This window comes from Maniola hyperantus, chromosome 8 (genome assembly GCF_902806685.2).
Source record: "Maniola hyperantus chromosome 8, iAphHyp1.2, whole genome shotgun sequence".
Taxonomy (NCBI): Eukaryota; Metazoa; Arthropoda; class Insecta; order Lepidoptera; family Nymphalidae; genus Maniola; species Maniola hyperantus.
Genome location: NC_048543.1, coordinates 14,750,555 through 14,769,239, shown reverse-complemented (window position 1 = coordinate 14,769,239; position 18,685 = coordinate 14,750,555). Strand labels below are relative to the sequence as shown.

The 18,685-nt window shown below is 37.2% G+C and overlaps 1 pseudogene; it reads right to left on the bottom strand.

Moving 5' to 3' along the window:
* LOC117984832 (muscle-specific protein 300 kDa-like) overlaps nucleotides 1-18,685 on the bottom strand; it is a 162,859-nt pseudogene that overhangs the window by 38,931 nt on the left and 105,243 nt on the right.

Genomic DNA, 18,685 nt, shown 5'->3' with positions numbered 1-18,685 from the left:
CAAAACGATTGTTGTTGCAAGAAATTACAGCACTTTCGGGTTAATGGGGCAGGATAGTTTGACGAGCTTACTTGTCACAGAGCTGCGTGAGGTTGCTGCACGTATGCTCGTACGCGGCGGCCGCATCGTCCAGCTCCTTGCGAAGCTTGGCAGCGATGCCAGGCTCAGTGCTGGCCTCTAATGGTGCTGCGGCGTCCCTCAGTTCTCCCACCAGCTCTCCGCTTCGTCGTGAGAGGGACTCGCTCAATGTCTGTTACAAGGAATATGAAGATATCATAACCTAAGTTATGCGCTGGTCTGGGATGCGACCTGCGTCGACACGTTGGCAGCGTCCCATTTATCGGGCACGTGCCAAAAAGCGGCTGCAGCAGCCGAGTCAGCTCAGGAGCTTAAGCGCCGTAAATACTCAGTCATTAGTAAGGACTATGTATTTGCGGCGCTTGCGTTTGAGACTCTGGGCCCATGGTCATCGGACACGAAAGCTTTTATAAACGTCGTGTCCCAAAAGCTGATCCACGCGTCTGGTGACCCAAGAGCTGGTGCTTATTTCGCTCAAGGGTTGAGCCTTGCCGTTCAGCGAGGTAATAGCGCCAGTGTTTTGGGCACAATGCCCATAAATGACCATTTGGACGGCGTATATTTTTTGTAAAAATGTAACATGTACTTTTAAATATTATGTTTTAGTCATTGATAGTTTTTTTATTTGAACAAATATTAGTATTTCCAGTTATAGGTCAAACTTTCAACTGAGACAGAACTGCAAATCAATTTTTACGTCACTACGCATCAGCTACCTCAGCTCAGGAATCATCTTAGTTAAACCGTAGGCCTTTAATACTAATTCCTAATAATATTACTAATGTGAAAGTGTGGATGTTTGGATGTTTGTTACTCAATCACGCAAAAACGGCTGAACGGATTTGAATGAAATTTGGAATGGAGATAGATTATACCCTGGATTAAAACATAGGCTACTTTTAATCCTGAAAAATTAAAGAGATCCCTCGGGATTTTCAAAAATATAAATCCACGCGGACGAAGTCGCGGGCATCAGTTTATAAAATATTGCATGCTGGCATGTTAAAGAAATTGCTGAATTCGTGGTACACTCTCACCAGGTTAGACCTGAGGCAGTTTAAAAATTATGATTTCCCAATTTGACCCAGCCATAATTTATCCCAGGACCTCTTACATAATACATAAGACCAAAGCGCTCACCAATGCAGCAGAGACATCATCAAGTCACAGTACTTTATAACCTATAACACTCAGACAGCTAAACTAAGCCACGAAGACTTATTATTAAATTCTATTGAGTAGTCTAGCAATTTTTTGAGGGAACCGATCCAAAAATATGCTAAAAATTACAACCTCCTGTAATCGGAAAAAACTGGCATACCTCGAGTTTCTCCGTAGCTTTGAGCAGGCGGTCATAATCCACCTGACCCTGCACCGTGAGCAGTTCCACCATGTAGTCAGCTTCACGGACGGCACCCTGCACCAGTTCCAGCTGCCTCTCGAACCTTCGCCATAGATGCAGCTTGTTACGAAGCCTCATGCAGAGCTCGTTGCAAGCTGTCTCCAATTCTGCATGGGTTTCCTGGATAGGGAAAATACTATTGATCAATTTTGTAACAACGAATTATTAAAGACAAAAAGGAGTTCAGTTCCTAATAGTGAAAATAGTACCTAATAGTGCTATAGAGCTTAAAGTTGTAAGAGTCTGTGGTGATCATAGTTATCTACAATCATGTGAAGTAATAGTCAAAGTGAAATAAGGAGAATTTCTATAACAGCAATAAAATTGGAAGTACGTTTAAAATATTTTTGAAATTTCTATTGTTTGACCTGCAGAAAAAGTGTTTTACTATAACTGACATGTGGACTCTTGAGTGATGCAATATCTATTTGAAAAATATTATTATCAAAATTAGATAAAAGTTATTACCTGCAAGGCAGAAATGTCTTTCTCCACGCTGACTGGAGAAACGCAGACTCGTAGACTGATTGGGAGTGTGTGCAAAGCTTGTCGCAAGGCAAGAATATCCCTCCATTGTGCCGAAAGATCTTCCAGAAGCTTCTGACAGTTTTGAGATGCCCTCTCAACTACGTCGCTGCCCAGTCGTTCAGCTGCTTCACATTCTTCTAATGTTAGTCTCGCTCGTCGTTGGTTCTTCTGGCAACGAGCTATTCCAGCTTGAACATGATCAATCTTTTCCTTTAACAACATACTCCGCTCCAGCTCTTCGGCTATTTGATCGTCTAATAAACCAGACTGAGACAACAGTGCGCCGAGACGCTCGGATTCCGCTGTGGGCAGTAAACTTAGTCTGCCAAGCTCATTCTGTATCCTGTCAATCCGACTGGTCATCACTTGCAATCGTTCTATGTACAGATTTAGTTCATCATCACTTTTAATTACTCCCTTCAAACCATCCAACATCGCTCGTAGCTCCCTCATCTCATCCTCAAGAATATTTAGTTTCTCACTCGAGGAAACGTCACGATCAGAGATATTTTGAATAGCAGACCCGTGAATATTACTTATTCTTGTTGATAGATCTCGCCATTTATCTTCAATTTTAGAGAAGAACTGACGTTGCACCATTTCATCGGAAATAGGTAGAATTTCTAATGCTTTATCAAATTGGAGTCCGGATTCATTTTTCAAGTTGGTATGAACTTCATGTTGTGCTTTGAGTTCCCAGAATCGACGTAGGTTGCTAGTAGTCGTGATGTTTTCGGGAGTGATCTGCTCTAACTCTTTGTTAGCAAGTTTCATCCAGCCCTCAATTCTGTCTATGAGGTAGTCGTAAGTGACCCAATTTTCTTTGAACGCTGTAAGACGTGTCAATCTCGAGTCAATGTCTTCTTGGAGTTTTAATAACGTATCAAGTGCTATTGAACATTCTGTTTCTAGGCCAGAACATACAATTAAACCTTGAAGTCCTTCTGTTATAGAAAGTAATCGAAGCATCTTTGCATTGTGATGTGAAACGTCTAGGCTTATGGATTGATACAGATTAATATACTGCTCGTGATCAATAGAAGTAACGTTTGTGAGATCTGGGATTCTTTGCTGAGCAACTACGAGCCACTGCTGCTCTTCTTTCATACCCTGATCTAAAACACTCCACCTTGAAGCAGCTAAAGTCATTTGCTGAGCGCGTCCTGCAGCTCTATCAATTATAATTGTGGCTCTGTCATGTAAAGAATGATGTAAAGATGAATATTTTGCTCTGGTTTCACTGTCTAAGTTATCTTCCAGTGATTCTAGAATAGCTCTACAGTGACTAAGATTTACAAAGAATTTTCGATGCTTCTGTATTTCTTCATGTAAATGATCTAAGTTAGATACAATGATCTTTCCATCAAGTAGCGCTTCAGCAACATCAGTTATCTGACCGAAATCCTGTAAAGTTTGTTCGTATTCTTCGGCTAATGATGACAATTGTAAGAGACGATCTCTTTCCGTATTTATTGTATTCTCAACTTGTTTAGTATCATCGTTACAGATGTACAATATTGAAGGACATTCCCTTTTACGGTTGGTTTCCAAAAGTTTCTTATAAATTCGGAACATTTTTCTTATGCTTTCCAAGTTTGAAACATTATCTATTTCGATTTGGTCAAGATCGTCAAGCTTTTGGTGTGTAGGTGCTTCATTCATAATAAATTGATCGGTTTGAGATTTAACCTTTTCTACAGCCTCCCTTAGTTTATTAACATCTACTAAAAATTTGTCCCATTCATTTTCTCCTTCTTTTACTTTTACCATACTCTGATCTCTCATACTATTGACAGCATGAACTTGTCGTGTCAATGTTTCTATCAATGTTATGATTTCTTCATTTACCTCTGTTATATATACGGTTTCCTTAAGGCGCTGAATATAGTTTTCTATTTCCTTGACTCTTTCTGGTTTAATGGACTCTTTTGACCCGGAAATAATTTGTTTTTGAATTATGTATTGAATTTCTTCCAACCATATGGAAATAGTTTCAACTACGGTAATTATACACCTCTCAGTCTTTGCAGCATTATTATTATTGACAGCAGTTTTCAACCCATCTAGTTCTTTGTTGACTAGTAGATCATATGATTTTTCAACAGAGGGTTCAAAAAGTGCTACTGTCATTGTATCCTCTGATATTTTCTGAGGCTCTTTTATTGATCTTGTACGTTTTTCAAGTGTACTGAGTAATCTAGCTTTCCCAGATTTTGGTACAGTAATGGTTTTACTAGGCGAAGGAGATTTTGATTTTGATCTTTGTACTACATCAGAATATGACGGTCTATGTGTTAATATATAGCTCTCTTGTTGAAGTAAGACAGGACTAGCTAACTGAGAAATACCTTCATCTATTGAGGAAGTTTCTTTGCTGGATAAATCTTCACTCGTAGGTGTTACAGAAAGAGACAGTTCAGCGTTGATAGGATCTGATAAGCTTCCAGGTGACTGTAGCGGCGAGTCAATTTTCTTTTTGGGTTTTCTTCTTTTTTGTTTGTACGAATCACCTAGTATAGATACTTGTTCAGTATGGCGTTCGTTTTCAATAAAGCTGTCTGTTGCTTGTGGAATAGAAACTTGAGCCCGAAGATGCACTTCATAGGGCTCATCAGTTGAAGTTGATATGGAGTCTTCTGAATACACTCTCGGAGAAGTTTGTTGAGTATAGTCGGCCATAATAACCTGTTCTTTACTAGGGTCTGTCATAGGTTGGAATACTGGTGATTCAAGATATTCTCTAGGTGTAGTTTGCTGTACACTGTCAGTGTATATTACTTCTTTTTCATTCAAATGTAATGGTGGTATGACAGGAGTAATGTCATAGTATTCCCTAGGAGATGTCTGCTGTAAAGTATCGATCGTTGTAATTTGTTTTATATGGGGTTTAGAGTCTTCTTCGTATATTCGTGGTGATGTTTGCTGGGTACTATCAACTGTTACAATTTTGGCATCCAATACCGGTAAACGAGGGCTTAGAGGCTTCTCAACTACTGGCTCAGCTACGGTTTCTATAAAATCGGATTGAGTAAAAGAGTGGACCAGAGGTACTTCAGGTGTTTGTATGCTCATTTCCATAACTTCTTTACTTTTTATGGGTGAAGTTAAAGTTTCTTGATCTACTGATTCTTGTTTGATAGTCTGAATGTCACTCTCAGCAGTTTCAACTCTAATCTCAGTACTCTTTTCTTTTTTTTGCACTGTTGGTTGTGGTGAAGTCTGTATTTCTCGGGTATCCTTTCCTACAATTTGTTCGACTTCTTCCATTAGTGGAGATGACGTTTGTGAAAACTTATCGTCAGGTGTCACTATATCTCTTGGCAAAACTTGCGTAGTTACTTCGGATCTTATAACTGGCTCTGGTGATTCAGCTCTACTTGTTTGACTTTGTGAATTCGATACTTCAACTTTCTCCACGACTGTTATATTGTCTAAAGTTTGGGTGTGCGCTTCCTTATCTTCAACAGGTGTAGTTTGAATTACTATTTCACTAACAGGAATAGGTGAAGTTTGTAATTCAGTATCAATCGTTTCTTTAAGAATTTCTACTTTATTATCATTTGTTGAATCCTGTATTTCTGGCGAGGTCTGAACTGAGTATTCTGTAGTAGCAATTTCTTCAACTACAGGAATTGGATAAGTAACAGTAGTAGTAATTTCAGTATGAATTTCTGGACTACTTCCAACACATTCTTCTACAATCTTTACTGTATTAATATCAGAGGTTTCACTAATAGTATGGTAAGATTCGTCCTGAGGCGACGTAGTTACAATTTCTTTTCCAACTTTTGGACTTTCAGCTTTAGTTGTTTCGAGTGATTGCATTGGACTGGCATCTGGTTTGATCATGGCATCGTCAATAGGTACTTTCTTTTTGCCTTTCTTTGTTTTGATTTTTCTTTGATGAATTGGCTCTTCCATTTCTATAGGTGTAGATACGGCTGTTTCATCTTCTGTTGTAGTTTGCTTTGGGTAAATTGTTTCTTGACTTACTGCATGAGATTTCCGTTTCTTTTGCCTCTTTTTCTTTTCAGGTACTACTTCTTTAACTACAGATATATCCTCGGGTTCATAACCTTTCTCTGTAATTGATTCAGATTGTGTTGAAATCGATAAAGGTTCTCCAATTGCTACCTTTGTTTCTAATAAGTCACTTGTGGGTTTGGGTGATTCAATGGGTGTAGGTGTTTGCAGTTCCACATAGTTTCTTAAAGATGAGCTTGATGTGTCTGTTATACTTTTATCGGTTTCGACAAAAGATTCTGTATCAGCTTCTTTTGTTAATCCAGCAGAAGTCTCTAGAATAATACTTTCTTCTAAATGATCTTTTATATTTGGTTGGGCTATGGTTGATTCTGAAGATCGAGTCACTATAGGAACATTTTCTTCTGACAGAGTTTTTATGATTTGCTTGTCTTTTAGCGATTCTATTGGAGCCTCTATAGGACTTATTAGTGAAAGTTCTTCTGTAGTTTGTTGTTCTTTTATAGCCTCAGTTGAAGGAGTCATACGATTTTTCCTAAAGTGTTCTTCTATTATTGTTATTTCTGTTGGTATCGTAGCTTGAACATGTTCTTTACATATAGTTACCGTGGGCTGGGTTTTATCAAGCTCTTCGAATTTAATGTCAAGTTCAATTTTAGGTTCAACTCTTTTACTTTCATCTGTTTTGGCAATAGTCATTGAAATATCAAATGTTTGTATTTTTTGACCTAACTCCTTGGGTTTAGGGGAGGTTTGCGATGATTTTTCAACATTATCTTCTTGTAATATCTTACCTCGTCCATCAATAGTGCCTTCGGGCACTGCATTTCGCAAATGTGTATCTAGACGCTCTGACTCAATGAATGCTGTTACATCATGTTCGGTATTCGGTTTTGTGGGTGGCGGAATAATGTCAGCACTTGAAATAGGTGCAACCGTTGTTGTAGTAATTATTCCAACTGATAATAAGTCTCTTTCTGATTTTTGATCATCTGACTGTATAAAAGGTTCCAGTTGCTGAGCATGATATTGCACTTTAGGCTCTTTGGCTTCTAATTTCAAATCAGTTTTGTATGGTGTATCTACGGATGCAGTATCTACGAGATGTACTGCTATGGGTAAATCAGTTTGTAGATATTCTTTCGCAGTGTGATCTTCGTCTCTTTCAAACGGTTGATAATCTTTTTCTACTTGTAAAGTTTCGAATTCATCTTTTACGACACTTTCTTTTACTTCTTCATTTTCTTCATGAACAGTTTGTGGCCTACATGCCGAGTTTATCTCTGATTTTATAATCTCATCTGGTTTATCGATTGAAGGTTCATCTTGAACAGTCAATGCTTTCAATAACATTTCAGTAGCTAAAATTGTTTTTTCACTCGATTCTTTCAGCTTATCTTCTTTAATTTTCAATAGTGAATCGCTATAACCTTCGGTTTCCAAGAATTCTTTTGTCGCGCTTAGAATAGTAGGCTTTGACTTTGAGCTCGGGACAAAATCTTTAATTTCTTCCATGTCTATTACATCTTTTCTTTTATCTGTAGGGATAACTTCAACATACTCTTGAACATTCGATATGTCATGTTCAAATGGTGCTACTTGAGTTAATTTTAAATCGATCTCAGCAGTTACTGTTGAGTTGGGAACATATTCATCATCTGGTTCCTCGATGATTTGTTCTGACACATGTTCTTTACCATCAATTATTTGCACTTTTCTTATGACTTGGATTCGTTTGGTCGTGACACCTTGCTCTTGCAAAGTTATTACTTCGCTTGGTTCCTGTTCAAAGATCTCAACATCACTCGGTTCATCTACAACTTCTTCTGTGACATACTCTTTCCCATCAATTATTTTTATGTGTTTTATAACACGTTTTTTAGTTCTGGTTACTATTTTTGTTACTTTTTGTGAATCAACTTTTAAATCTGGGTTTGTGATTTCATATTCTGATCCTATATTATCAACTAAGTCTTTAGCCGGTGCAAAAGGCTTTATTTCCTTAGCAATTTCAAATGAGGATCGGTCAACTTCGTTTCTCATTAAATCTTTAGTAATATCAATTACAGATCCATATTCTTGGGGTTCAGTTTTAGTGGAAATCACTTTTGGTGTATCAGGACCAAAAACGTTTTCCTGATTAGACGTGCTTATATCTTTAATTAATTTTTTATCAGCTTGTGGTATTTCCGAATGAGAATGAATTATTTTGTCTTCATTTTGTAGTTCGTATAACTTTTGATTTTTTAAAATAAAATCTTTATCGCCTTCAGTATGTTTAATATGTTTGGTTTCATCGAAAGTGGGTAAATTCTTCTGATCATCATTACCTTGGCCGTCAACCCCCGTTTGTTTTATATTTATCTCTTCTTGTTGCATAGTAATGAAATTTTCTTTCTGAGGTAATATTTTCTCGTCGGGAGCTGTAGAGGAAATACAATGTTTTTTATTTTCCAAGAAAACTTTTGGCGAAAGAGCTGTTGAGTGATCAATTTCACTTTCAATTAAACTTCGTGATATATCAATAGGTGTATCTTTTAATTCTGTATTTTCAGTAGGTGAAATTATTTCCGGTGTTAATTCCTTCTTAGATTGGTTAAGTTTATCACTGCTCGCTGTTGTGGGAGGAGCAAAAGTTTTCTTTTCTTTTTCTTTAGTAGTTTTATTCATTTCAGACATTTCGACAGATTTTTGCTCACAAACCAACGATTTATTTAAATCGACGGGTGACACCTCTGTTTTAACGGTTGTCTGCTCTTTAGATTTATGTGGTGTACTTAATTGTCGATCTGGTCTAATATCAGCTAAATTATCAGAAAGTTTTCCTGTTTCAATATCTCGCGTACGTGTCATATCTACTTCACTTGCATTTTCTTGCTTTACATATTCAACTTTACTTTCGAAATGTGTTTTAGGAGGTGTATCTTTAGAAACTACGTCTTCTACCTTTGAATCTGTTGCAGGTTTTGATAAGTTTTCAGTTTCATAAGTTGTACCCAAGATTTCTAAAGATTGACTGCTGGGTTCTATCACATTCAAAATTTGTTGTTCTGGTGAAGCTACACCTTTCCAATTTTTATCAGAAGTTTGTAAAGTAGTGGTATGGCCTATTTCACTTCCTATTAAATCTTTAGTCATATTAATTATGGATTGATCTGACGCTAAGGTGTGGGTAGATTGCCCTTTGTAAATGACATCCATCTTGTTAGTTGTATCGGGCTGATCATTTGTTTTTGTTTTTAGTGTCAGTATTTCTTCAATTGTTTTCAGACCCATTTCATCCATGCGCGTAGGTTCCTCAACACTTATTTCAACATTCTGTTTTTCTTTAACTACCGGTTCCTTCGTATAAACGGAGAATCGTTCTCTCGACTTATTGGTAACTGCATTATCACCCTTTTCAAGGGGAATTTGTAATATTTGTGAGTAATCTACTTCACTAGCAATTAAATCTTCACTAAAGTCAGTAATATTTCTATCTTCAGACTTTTTAATAGATGGCTGAGTACTAGTAATCCCCGTTAGCTCAATTTTTTCAGGTTTATCCTTTAATTTAAAATCATTTTTTACCAATGGTACCTCTTCTACTTGATTTGAAGTATCTGTTATGTTTGTAGTTTCATTACTTGACTTTTTGGTTATCTGCTTGTCATTTATAATGTGTTCATAAATAGGTGTTTTGGCTTCAGTAGAACTAACTGAAGTATGGGAAAGTGTTACATGATCGACTTCACTGCCTGATAGGTTTTTAGTAGCATCTATAGGCTGTTGATTTGCTTCGTCTAGTTTGTTAATGCCAACACTTATTTCAGCTGTAATTGTTGAATCAGGCACATATTCGTCATCTGTATCTTCTAATATTTGCTCCGTAACATGTTCTTTCCCATCAATGATATTAACTTGACGCATGATTTTAATACGTTTTGTTTTAATACCTTCTTCTTGAATAACATGTGACACTTGTGGCTCTCCCTCGATCACTTCTACTTCCTCTGGCTCTTCTATAACTTCTTCAGTTATATGTTCTTTGCCATCTATGACCTTTATATGTTTCATTATGCGTTTTCTAATTCTTGTTAACTTTGTTATAGGTTTAAATGTGACTTTCTCAAAAGTTTTTGGTGATATTTGTAGCTTAGAATTACTATCAATTTCATTTACAATTAAAGCTTTGGAGATGTCGTCACTTACATGAAGAGGCTTAGGAACGGTCTCCTGAACTTCACTTTCCGTTATATCAGGTTGGTCAAATTTTACACTTGCTTTATCAGCTACATTAAAATCATCGGGTTCATCATCAGATTCTTCTACGATTTGTTCCGTAACATGTTCTTTACCATCAATGATGTTAACTTGACGTATTATTTTAATACGTTTTGTTTTAATACCTTCTTCTTGAATAACGTGCGACACTTGTGGCTCTCCCTCGATCACTTCTACTTCCTCTGGCTCTTCTATAACTTCTTCAGTTATATGTTCTTTGCCATCTATGACCTTTATATGTTTTATTATGCGTTTTCTAATTCTGGTTAACTTTGTTATAGGTTTAAATGTAGTGACTTTCTCAAAAGTTTTTGGTGATATTTGTAGCTTAGAATTATTATCAATTTCACTTACAATTAAAGCTTTGGAGATGTCATCACTTACATGAAGAGGCTTACGAACAGTCTCCTGAACTTCACTTTCCGTTATATCAGGTTGGTCAAATTTTACACTTGCTTTATCAGCTACATCAACATCATCGGGTTCATCATCAGATTCTTCTACGATTTGTTCCGTAACATGTTCTTTACCATCAATAATGTTAACTTGACGTATTATTTTAATACGTTTTGTTTTAATACCTTCTTCTTGAATAACGTGCGACACTTGTGGTTTTCCCTCGATTACTTCTACTTCTTCTGGCTCTTCTATAACTTCTTCGGTAATATGTTCTTTGCCGTCAATGACTTTTATATGTTTTATTATGCGTTTTCTAATTATTGTTAACTTTGTCATAGGTTTAACTGTGGTGCCTTTCTCAAAAGTTTTTGGTGATATTTGTTGCTTTGGATCACTACCAATTTCACTTACAATTGATGGTTTGGAGACACTTACATGAAGAAGCTTAGGAACAGTCTCCTGAACTTCAATTTCTGTTATATCAGGTCGATCAAATTTTTCACTTCTTTCATCAGGTACACTTAAATCACCCGGTTCATCATCAGATTCTTCTACGATTTGTTCGGTAACATGTTCTTTACCATTAATTATTTCCACTTGACGTATTATTTTTATACGCTTAGATTTACTGCCTTGGTTTTGTACAAAATGCGAAATATGCGGTTCATCCTCTACAACTTCAACTTCATCTGGTTCCTCAATGACTTCTTCAGTGACATGTTCCTTACCATCAATTATTTTTATATGCTTGATAATACGTTTTCTAGTTCTAGTTAATTTACGTGTTACCGTTTGCACAACAGTGGCAATATTAGAACTTGTTTCCATGTTTTTCATTATTTGAGTGGCATACATACCTGTCTGATCTACCAAAGGACGTTCAACATCATACATTTGTGTACCTGTTTCTTTTGATTGGTCAGGTGAATAAGATTTACTTATCGTAATTGTTTCAACTGGAGGAATTGCTTGATTTAGCCTATCATTTTTACTTTCTTCTTGTAAGAATTCTTTTGTTTGGTACTGCATCTCAGAGACGAAGGATCTAGATTGTAAAGGTAGTTTATCGTCAGCTAAGATTTCTTTATCATGTTTATCTAAATCAGAAGGGGATGATTTCTGGGGCTTGTCGTATTCATCTATGTCAAAATTTTTACCTCCATCGTGTGGGTTTATCATCTTTTCCTTATCTGGAAGTTTTTTCGGAGGCTGACCTTTATTATCAGCACCGTCATCTACTCCAGATGTAAAGCCACCATCTTTACATTATAGAAACTCTTGGAATGTGTTCTTCTAGTACTTCAACACTATCTGGCTCTCTATAACCCTCTCTGTTACAGTTCTTTTCCATCAATTATAACAACCCGTCTGATTATCGACGCTTGTCTGAATTATCTTTTTGTAACTTGTTGTAAAACTGCTGTAACACCTGAAGAGGACGTTTGTATTAATGAAGGTATCTTCACCTTCAGCAAGTTGAGCGACTTTCTTCAGGTTTAATTCCTTGTTCCATTGTGATTATAGTATCAGGTTTTGATGTTATTTCCTGTATAGAAACCTTCACTGCCCAGGTAACTCTGAAACTATTGTCCACATATGTTTGATATTGAATATGTCTCAAACGCCTCATGTCTAAAAACTGTTGTACTAGATCCTTGATCTCCATGAAGTGTCAGTTGAGCGAGAGACCTGGTCATGAGGAATACTATCAGAGGACCATATTTGAGTATGATGTTCTGAGTTTGAAGAACTGCTGTCGTGCACGAGCGTTTTTCTAACCTTTTTAACTTATTATTCTCTTAGTACCATCAGCATCAACGATCACCTCCGGGTTGTCTCATCAGGCTCCACCATGACAGTTTCAAATGATTGTGGCAAAGACATGAGTGATGTGAGTTGGACTCTTTATTAAGTTATGTCATTAATGAGCATCAACAAATAATGTCTGTTCACCAATTTGTTCTCTTATAACTGGACGACTAGCTATTTCAATTGTTTCATGCCCTTCAGATATGGTTTGTTTCACTTGAATATTTTCAAGCACATCTTTATCCAATGATTTTGGTTCACTTGTCTGTACCTCAACTTCTTGTGGTGGTGCACAAGTGATAGACACATCAATCATCTGATTTTCTTCCGGCTTACATATTACAGATTTGTCTGCAAGAGATGGAGCATCTGACATAAGACTCTTACCAGTCTGAGTTTCGATAGTCACATTGGGTACTTTCTCTTTCAGTTCTAATGTTGTGTTTTCTTTAATTTGTAAATTTATTTGGGTAGGTTCATCTTGTTTGACTGGTAAATCGTTTCGGATAGGCTCAGTTTCTTTAATCAGTAGTTGTATTTGACTAAGTTCAGTTTCTTGTTCTGAAGTGGGTGCCGATTTCTGTGATGCCATCTTTTCCACAACAGGTTCCTCAAATTTAACAAAGTCGGGTTCTCGTGGCGTAACTATTTCTTCAGGCATAGATGTCGAATCAATCGTTCTATCCGTTTGTGATATATCTTCTTCTACGGGCATTTCTACTTCTGGCACTATCCGTAAGTGAATTAATATTTGTCTTAAAATCTCTATTTCAGTAATGACTAGTATTTTTTGTTTGTTCTAAAGTTTTACTCGTCCGTATATAACTTTCCTTTTAACTGACTAGAATCGTCACGTATTGTCACGATGATTGCACTTTATAATAATTTCATCTTCTTACTCTTCCTCTTAAATACCTTTCATAAATCTCAATATATCTAATTATATCTATTCTGTGAACACGTCGGACTGTGTTGTAGTTTCTTTGAGGTTCATTGTTAATGGATTCGAGCCACATTATCAAGCTTGGCAACCTTTTCCTCTGTTCTTCTACTTCTTTGGTCCTGACGTCTAATTCTACTTTTGCGTCCTGAAAATAGTGAACGTTATGATAAAATTTGTTCTTACGAGCTTAATTATTCTTGCCTAGCTTACGCTCGCGATTTCTTCATCGTGGACTACACAAATTTCAAACCCCTATTTCACCCCCTTAAGGGTTGAATTTTCAAAAATACTTTCTTAGTGGATGTCTACGCATAATAGCTATCTGCATGACAAATTGCAGCCCGATTCGTCCAGTAGTTTGAGCTGTGCGTTCATAGATCAGTCAGTCACTCAGTCAGTCAGTCAGTCATCTTTTCCTTTTATATATTTAGTTAGATAACCTTTTTGTGAATTATTAATATTACACTATATTACTTTTATTTAATCAAAATTACTTTTACCAAGTTTATTTACAACATTAACTATTTTGGTAAGTAGTAAGAGATAAATCCAAGTTACCTTGCTTACCTGGATGGTGGTCAGACCCTGGCGCGCCTGCAGCAGCAGCTTCGCTATCCTCGCCTTGATCAGCACTAACTCCTTGAGCAGCGCCTGTGCTTCCGCTTCCTGGCGGAACTCCATGACCTTCTGCTCCAACAACACCGATGCCTCTTCACACTTGACTAGAATTGATATGCCCTCCTGGAATGTTTATGTGTTTGGTTAAAAAGTTATTAGGGACAAAGATATTTCTAGATCTCATCATCATCATCATTAACCAATAGACGTCCACTGCAGGACATAGGTCTCTGGTAGGGACTTCCACACACCACGATCTTGCGCTGCCGGAATCTGCGACTCGTCTGATGTCGTCCGTCCACCTAGTGGGGGGTCTTCCAACGCTGCGTCTTCGGGTGCGAGGTCGCCATTCCAGCGCCTTGGGACCCCAACGTCTATCGGTTGTACGAACTATGTGCCCTGCCCATTGCCACTTCAGCTTCGCAACCCGTTGAGCTATGTCGGTTACTCTAGTTCTCCTATCTTCTCATTCCTGATCTGATCACGTAGAGAAACTCCTAGCATAGGTCTCTCCATCGCCCGCTGAGTGACTCTGAGCTTTCTTAGGAGGCTCTTTCTAAATCTATAACCGGGAATAAAGTCCGGTATCCAGCCGCGCCGAGAAATGTTAAGCAGACTGTGTGTGATCAGTTGATATATGACGTGAAAAAATTATATAACGCTTAGGTGGATACCGGACCTTATAGTGATAAAAACGAGGTGGATCAGCTGATAGCAAATTAACGTCGCCGTTATGTTACCAGCTTTTGAGGAATTCGTTTATTTTCTTCTTGAAAACCCCCACATTAAAGTTTAATACCGACTAAAATAAAATAAAAATAATAATCAGTGTCGTCGTTTTCATAAAAGTGCAGTCAATTCGATGCGTAAATAAAATAATTTAGTCAATTAATCGAGATCAAAACGTTCCACCAATAAACGGTAATAAATTATAAAGGCGAAAGTAATGAGGGGTTGCCAATACGTCGCAACGGAGCACGGATGGGTCGTGATTTGTGCATGGGTATATGTTGACCTGTCCCCCAATACCCATGGCTATATCGCAAACCGAGCACCCGCCTACACGCCGGGCAGAATCTTGTGATTGCGGGCATGTGTATTGGGGGGCTGGAGAGTGACATAAGCTACTTATTATCCCTAAAAATCAAAGAGTTCTCATGGGATTTTTAAAAACCTAAATCCACGCGAACGAAGTCGCGGGAATCCGCTAGTCATCGTTAATAATTATTATGAGTAATATTCATGTCGTAGGTACCTACTTAATAGATAAGAGGATGTTTGACTTGTAATAACATTGTGTCAGAGGCTATTTTAGGATATTTTGATTCACCATAATATGCATGATAATAAAACGTACCTACCTCATTAGGTATAATTATTATTGACCTTTTCAATTATTACCTAACCTCATTAAGTTTTTTGAGTCTTGGTCCATTGTGGTAGTAAAGTAAGTAAATGTTAAAAATAAAATCTTGGAATCAATTCTCTAGTCGGATAAGATTTATGCATTTATTAATTTATGTTTCAAAGTACATGATTCAAAGAAACGTTCCTCCCAGTGTTGGGGACAATACACAGAAAAACTTTCAGCTTTTCTAAATATATAAAAGGATTGACTGATCTGTCAACGCACAACTCATACTACTGGACGGATCGGGCTGAAATTTGGCATGCAGATAGCTATTATGACGTAGGCATCCGCTAAGAAAGGATTTTTTAAAATTCAACCCCTAAGGCGTGAAATAGGGGTTTGAAATTTGTGTAGTCCACGCGGACGAAGTCGCGAGCTAAGCTTGTATAAAATAAGGCAGGTCTGGCACGCGCTGGCTCTCTCTCTCTCTCTCTCTCTCTCTCTCTCTCTATTACGGATATAAGTCCATTGAAATCTAGACGTATCAGTGATCTCATACTGAACTCTTTTATAGTTTTATAGCTTATCTCCATTAAGATAATATTATAAAAGCATGCCATAATAAACTATAACTAATTGCGGTTCATTAAAATATCTATCTTATGCTTTTAGATTTATTCACATAGATAGATAGATAGTCGTGGGCATCAGACTTCATCCGCGTGGATTTAGGTTTTTGTGGGATCCTGTGGGAACTTTTTGATTTTCCGGGATAAAAAGTAGCCTATAATATCATATCACTCTCCAGGTCTTTAACTATACCCATGCAAAAAATCACGTCAATCTGTTGCTCCGTTGCATAGTGATTGAAGGACAAACCAACAAACAAACACACTTTCACATCCTTACTAATATTAATATTATAAATGCGAAAGTGTGCCTGTCTGTCTGTCTGCTAGCTTTTCACGGCCCAACTGTTCAACCGATTTTGATGAAAGGTACAGAGTTAGCTTACATCCCGGGGAAGGACATAAGCTACCTTTTATCCAGGAATATTAAAGAGTTCCCACGGGATCGCAGTCAAGAGTGAATAGGTATCTTTTAGGCAACCGCGCTCCATCTTAAGCTGCATCATCACTTGCCACCAGTTCTGATTGCAGACAAGCGCTAGTCTATAACTTAAAAAAAGCTTAGGACTGAACAGCGCAATTTAAATCTGGAAGAACTAATTAGTTCCTACTATTGATATCCATCCTATCCCAAACTAGGCTCAATAATGACTTAAGTTACTTACAATCCCTGTAGGTAATATCCGTAACAAAAACGATCACACAAATCACAAAACGACACTTGATAAAATCGATTGTTCGTCAAAATCGATCGTTATTAAAATCGATATCTCGATTCGTTAATTCGATTCGGGACCCAGCCGTACCGCGTACCACTGCCCTACTGAGGAGTGCCAAACAAAACATACAATAATATATTTGTCCATTTCGTAACGTAACCTAGTACTGTGGATGACATCATAGTGTGAGTAAAATGCATGTGGCAATGACATAGAGTCATAGCTATCATGGGGTTATCTCGTAATTGTCTAAAATTATAACGAAAGTGCGGTCATAACTTTATTTACGACTAGCGACCCGCCCCGGCTTCGCACGGGTCGCTTATTACAATTTTCTTAAAGATCTCTATTTGTTTAAATAAAATATAGACTATAATATGTCATTCAGGACTAACGCAGCTTTCTACTGGTGAAAGAATTTTCAAAATCGGTTCAGCAGTTCCAGAGATTACTTCCTACAAACAAACATACAAACTTGTTGTTATACAATGAATATAGAGGTACAATTTTTTTTTTTTTTAGTAAAATTTTATTTCAAATTTTTTTTTTTTTAGCTAGCCTTATCTAATTACTATATAAATCATGACCGCGTGGAATGGTGCCAAGAATACTGGCTGCATTTCCGCTCTGGACAGCCAGGCTGATCCGTTGCGCAAAAAATGAACCAGCCCTTCTGTACCAGGTACAAAATGAGTTTTTATAATTATTCATAGTGTATTTTTTGGCGATATTACTTACTCCATAAGAGCGATTACACACTCATCCGTAAATTTTTATATCCGTGAAGATACGGATATAAAAATTTCTACGTTATAATGTAATAAGTTACCATACAAATAGTTCTATGACTTCTTCGGAACATATTATTTTTACGGACTGGGATTGGATGAGTGCGTAACCGCCCTAACTCTGTCAAATCATACCTACTTAGAAACCTATAAAAATATAGTCCTATCTATACCTATTTATAACATCCTGATAATGACAAAGCTAAATATCTATCTTTATCTAACAAATCATAATAATATAAAACTTACCAACCAACCAACCAACCAACCAACCAACCAACCAACCAACCAACCAACAACCTACCAACTAACAATAGATAGATACTAATAGTATGGACGTCCAAAAACATTTTGTTCAACGTTGCTTCAGGTTCAGAAGATATATTATGTACCTACAGGAAATAAATGTTTTAAACCAGTACCCGTAGTACAAGATTTTACGTCTCACCAAACCAAACCAAATTCGAGAGTCGAAATACTTCCGCGTTACAGTAAAATAGACCTAAAGAGCCTTGAATTGAAGTCAAAGATCCAATGCCACTGATTTTAATTTCGCAACGTTTCTGCTTGGAGCGCTGGCTGTAGATGTGAAGACAAACTTGAGCTTTAAAACAAGGTTTTTAAGATCCAGTTTACTGTAACGCGGAAGTGTTTCGACACTCGAATACTATCAACGTTGGTGAGACACAAAATCTCGTACAGTACGCGGCCGAAAGTGATGAACATCAGCCTTTAGAAAGACATTTTATATTTGTAGAGCGTTGTCTCTGTCACTCATACCCATATGACACTTTGTCGGTTTCAACGATCGAGACAGTGCTTTACAAATCTGCTGTCTCCTTCTAAAGATCGATGATCATCACTTTTGGCTGCGTACTGATGGCAGTGAACAAAGTTATTTAGGTATCTGACGTAAGAACAATGATGGATTTGCATGGATTCTAGTTTTGTTTACATAGAGGCTTTGAGTGTGTAGCAAGATGTCGAATGTAATGGATAATCACAGCTGTGGGCGACGGTAACATGTCTATGAAATTTTATATCAACTAGGTGATGCTCTCAACTTCGTCCACACGGATTTGGGTTCTTAAAAATCCCAAATTAAATTGGTCTGTCAGCGAGTAAGTCAGGACTTTTCTTTTCATATATTCTGACTAGTATGCTCGCGACTTCG